The sequence below is a fragment of the Asparagus officinalis genome, chromosome 7, assembly GCF_001876935.1.
Source record: "Asparagus officinalis chromosome 7, Aspof.V1, whole genome shotgun sequence".
Lineage (NCBI taxonomy): Eukaryota > Viridiplantae > Streptophyta > Magnoliopsida > Asparagales > Asparagaceae > Asparagus > Asparagus officinalis.
Genome location: NC_033800.1, coordinates 76711446 through 76717214, shown reverse-complemented (window position 1 = coordinate 76717214; position 5769 = coordinate 76711446).

Genomic DNA, 5769 nt, shown 5'->3' with positions numbered 1-5769 from the left:
ATTGACTCTGGCGTGGGAGCCCAAAGCTACGGCCATAAAGGAAGCTCACGATCTTACTACTCTAGCTCTCGATGGCCTCATCGGTAAGCTTAAGGTTCATGAGAAGAAGCTTAAAGGTAAGGAGAAAGAGGAAGTGCCCTCATGGGAAATTGAGGAGCTATCCCCAAAAATAAAGACCATTGCTCTCAAAGGAGCTAGTGATAACTCCTCATATTCGGATAGTGAAGTTGACTTTTCTAGAGAAGTGGCTCACCTCTCTAGAAGAATATCAGACTAATAAAAATGAATAAGAAGTTTAATCACCGATCTAACTATAAATTTTCTTCGTGTGTAGGAAAATATTTTAAATGCAATGAACCGGGTCATCTCGCCAAAGATTACCCAAAGCTCAAGGAGAAATATTTGAAATACAAGAAGAAGAAAGCCATGTATGCCGGATGGGAGGAATCTGAACAAAGTAATTCGGATAGCAATGAAGAAGGAGCAAAGATTGCTCTTTATGATCCCAACATTTGCTTTATGGCTCATAAAAAGGAGGTAATATCCGATACCGAAAGTGAATCTTTTTATATGCAATGTGATCTAATAACCGCATTAGAAGAGTTAAGTTTAAAAGAATGACAAAAGAATACTCTTCCTTTAAAAAATTGCACACTTCTTGTGATTCCAAACTTGAGCAACTAAAATCCTCACTTGCTTTAAAAGATGAATTGTTAGGGGATCTCGATTTTGAAAACAAACAATTGAGATCTAAAATTGAAAGGCTTGAAATTGAAAGTGATAAATTAAACCTACTCATGCATATTCTAGTCATCATCGCTTTGGAAGAATAGGTCTCATAGATCTTATGCTTCCACACACAACAAAATTTTTGTGTGCACATATTGCATGAAACATGGTCATATCTCCACTCATTATAGGATTAAAAATAACAATGATTATTATGGAATAATATGAGTACCCAAAGGTACCAAGAATACTAACACCCAAGGACCCAAGATTTGGGTACCTAAAGTTTCAACGTCTTCATCTTATGTAGGGAACATCACAAACATGACGTAGAGAGATGTGGTACATTGCTCACATCATATGACGGACAACAAAGAGCTATTCGCAGCCCTATCAAGGATTGAAGGAGGTGACGTCTCCTTCGGTGGCGGTGAGAAAGGTAAAATTATAGGTATTGGATGTTGGTAAGATACCTTCTTCCGTAATAGAGGATGTTTATTTGTTTAGAGGCTTAAATCATAACCTTCTTAGTATTAGTCAATTAAGTGATAAAGGTTTTGATATTTCTTTCAAACCAGATAAGTGCATTGTTAGCTTAAATGAAAAAATTATCTTTGTTGCTAATAGAAAATCTAATGTATATATTTTTGAGATGAATAAGCTAGTAGATCAAGATGTTAAATGTCTTGCGGCGGTCGATGAGAATTCTTGGATTTGGCATAAGAGGCTTGGTCACGTCAACATGGAGTTGATATCCAAGTTATCCAAAAAGAATCTTGTAAAAGGGTTACTAAACTTACATTTCATCAAAGATATCATTTGTGAAGATTGTGCTAAAGATAAACAAACGAAGTCTACCTTCAAATCCATTAATGAGGTGTCAACTTCTAAACCCTTGCAATTATTACATCTTGATCTCTTTGGTCCTATGCGTGTTACCTCACTAGGGGGTAAACACTATGTTTTTGTTATCATTGATGATTTCTCCCGTTTTACATGGATAATCTTTCTTAGTAGTAAAGATGAATGTTTGAAGATTTTTCATATTTTGTCAAAAGAATTGAAAATAAAAAAGAGTTGAAAGTTGTTAAAATTAGAAGTGATCATGGTGGTGAATTTCAAAATAAACTTTTTAATAATTTTTGTGCACATCGTGTTATAACTCATGTATTTTTCACTCCAAGAATACCGCAACAAAATGGTGTTGTTGAACAAAAAAATCGTACCATACAAGAGATGGTACGAACAATGATAAATGCCTTTGATTTACCAAAATATTTTTGGGCGGAAACCGTCAATACGGCTTGCCACGTTTTGAATCGTGTTTTGATTAGACCAAAACTTAAGAAAACTCCTTATGAACTATTTTATGGCAAAACCCCTTTTATTGGATACTTTCGTATATTTGGTTGTAAATGTTTTATCTTGAACACCAAAGATCACCATGATAAATTTGATTTAAAAATTGATATTGAAGTTTTCTTAGGATATACACCTAGAAGTAAGGCTTATAAGATCTTCAACAAACGAACTCTTGTTGTTAAAGAATCTATAAACATTACTTTTGATGAGACTAATATTGGTTTACAAGTTGGTTTACCTAGGAAAGATGATGATGATGTTGAGAGAGGATTGGAACTTTTGCAACTAAATGAAACACCCTCAATAAATGCACAAAAGGATGAAGAAAGTAACAACATTCAAGAGCAAGAAGAACTCTCCAAAGCATGAAAATTTACACCAAATCATCCTAAGGAGCAAATGCTAGGGAATCCTTCACAAGGGGTTCTAACTCGCTTAAAAGCTTTGAGTGAGTGTGGTAATGTTGCCTTCCTATCTCAAATAGAACCTAAAATGATAAATGATGCTGTAAAAGATGAGTTTTGGGTTCTAACAATGCATGATGAACTACACAATTTTCAAACAAATAATGTTTGAAAATTAGTTCCTAGACCTAATAATGTTCATGTTATTGGAACTAAATGGGTTTTTAGAAGCAAACTTAATGAACATGGCATAGTCACGAGAAACAAAGCTCGTTTAGTTGCCCAAGGATACAATCAAGAGGAGGGCATAGACTATGATGAAACATTTGCACCGGTTGCAAGGTTGGAATCCATTAGAATGTTCTTAGCCTTTGTAAGTTTTAAAGATTTTAAATTATTTCAAATGGATGTGAAAAATACCTTTTTAAATGGTTCTATAGAAGAGGAAGTATATGTTGAGCAACCCCCCGGTTTTATGGATTATTCATTTCATAATCATGTTTACCGGGTTTAAAAGCTTTATATGGGTTAAAACAAGCTCCTAGAGCTTGGTATGCTCGCCTCTCTAGTTTTCTTCTTGAAAATGGTTTTTCTAAAGGGAAAATTAATAATACAGTTTTTATGAGAAAAAGAAAAAATAGTTTTATTTTAGTTCAAATATATGTTGATGATATCATTTTTGGTGCTACTAATAAAACTTTATACAAAAAATTTTCTAAAGTTATGCAAGATTATTTTGAGATGAGCATAATGGGAGAGCTCACCTTCTTTCTCGTGCTCCAAGTCAAGCAAACTAAGGATGGAATATTCGTTTCTCAAAGCAAATATGCTAGAGAATTGGTGAAGAAATTCGAATTGGAGAATTCTAAGCATGCACAAACTCCCATGAGTACAAGTATCAAGCTTGATGCGGATAATAGTGGTGAGGATGTAGACCAAAAACTTTACCGAGATATGATAGGTAGTCTTCTTTACCTTACCGCTAGTAGACTTGATATCATGTTTAGTGTGTGTGCATGTGCACGTTTTCAAGCCTCTCCTAAAACGTCCCATTTGATTTTGGTTAAAAGAATTATTAAATATGTCAATAGTACAATTGATCTTGGTTTATTTTATCCAAAAAGCACCTCTTTTGATCTTTATGGTTTTTGTGATGCTGACTTTGCCGGATGTAAGGTTGATCGCAAGAGTACGAGTGGCACATGTTAATTTTTAGGCAACTCTCTTGTCTCTTATGATTCCAAGAAACAAAATTGTGTTGCCTTGTCCACTACGAAAGAGGAATACATTGCCGCCGGCTTATGTTATGCCCAACTTTTATGGATGAAACAAAGTTTAGTTGACTATTATTTGCATTTTCAAAATATAAATATTTTTTGTGATAACACTAGTGCTATAAATATTTCAAAAAATTCCGTTTTGTACTCTAGAACCAAGCATATTGATGTGCGCCATTATTTCTTACGTAATCATGTAGAACGGCAAGATGTATCCCTTGTTCATATTGACACTAAATCTTAATTAACGGACATATTTACAAAGCCTCTTAGTGAAGAAGATTTTTGTCGCATAAGAAATGGTTTGGGTTTATGCATCATGTAAAAATAATTTTGCTTGTTTGCTTGGTTAGTAGCACTTCATATGTATTTTTGCATATCCCCATTTTGATGGTGACAAAGGAGGAGAGAAATCTTCTCATTTGTGCACATAGTAAGGGAGAGCTCATAGATAGGGGGAGCTAATATCTATAAGCTATACTTATTTTGCTCTATTATAATGGTTGGTTGTCATCATCAAAAAGGAGGAGATTGTTAGCCCTTATGTTTTGATGATGATTTACAGTTGTCATCATCAAAAAGGAGGAGATTGTTAGCCCTTATGTTTTGATGATGATTTACAACCATCATTATCGGTACTAATTGCTTATTGAGTGATATTATAGATAATATAAATACCAAGCTAGTTAGTATCATTTATGGAGGATTGGATGGAATATGAGCTACAACGACAATATCTAAAGGAGGAGGAGGCAATGTGATGAAGCAATGTTTATCAAGAACACTAAACGCTATGAGAAGCTTCGTCAATTCTAAAGCAATACCAAGACTCAAGAAATATATTTCTATGTGAGAGATATTTGCTATTTTTATTTTCTCTCTAGTGCTACAATGTAGGCAAGTAGTTATAGATTTTATTTGAAGCTATTGGGATATCACACACGCATTTTCATACTCATAGTTTTGAAGGTTTTATCAAAATATGGTTTTTCACAAGTATAAGGACCTATTCGTAAAATTCCTTTTCAAAATAGTTTGTTTTTAGTGTTAAAAATATTTTACAAAGTTATACAAATTTTAGAAATCATTTGAATATTTTTACAAATTTTCTAAAGTGTCAAAAATAGTTTTTAAAAACATGTATTAGCTGTGTCAGTTCGCGGTCGACCGCGCCAGTGTATTTCCCTCAGGAGCTAGCAGAAACATGTACGGTCAACCGTGGCGGGCGGTCGGGACTTCCTGCGGTCGACCGTCGCGGTCGACCGAACTGATTACAGAAACTTTCTGGAGTTCTCACCGTCGACCGTGACGGTCGATCGTAGCCTTTACAGAAACTTTTCTCAGCTTTGAAAACCTACGCGGTCGACCGCAAAATTCTCACGGTCGACCGCCGATCGACCAAGGGCTCTTTTTGGTACAGAATCAGAAAATCTGATTCTCTGATTTTTGGGAGATTTGGTTGGGGGTTTTGGCTGCTGTTCTTCTTCCTATTTAAACCCTCATATCCCCCTTCTTTAGATCACCAAAACTCATTGCAAATCCTTTGTGTTTTGTTTTACTATTTTCAAAAGAGCCCAAATTTTCATTCCTGTTCTTCACTATTTTCTAAGTCCACATCCCAAGCTTCATGTGCAATCTTTCTCCTTTCCATATGGCTACTGTAAAGAGAGAGATTTTACATCGTTTACTGTTGTTGTGAGCTAGATCTCGTGGAGATCAATTGTGTGGGTGTTAGATCTCGTGGAGATCGTTGTGTAGAAGAGGTTCTGTCTTCCAAACCGGGTTGTGTAGTGGATTCTCCTCGAGAGTGGTGAGTGGGGACGTAGGTCAGCGGACCGAACCTTGTGAACGCATCGCGCGTTACTTGGATAACGATTTCTTACCTTATCTCTTTTACTTTGGCTTTTTATTTTGTGGTGTATTGCTTGTCATAGTTTTTATTGCATTATCATTGCCTCAATACCCTAATCACCCCCCCCCCCCTAGGGTCCAACAGA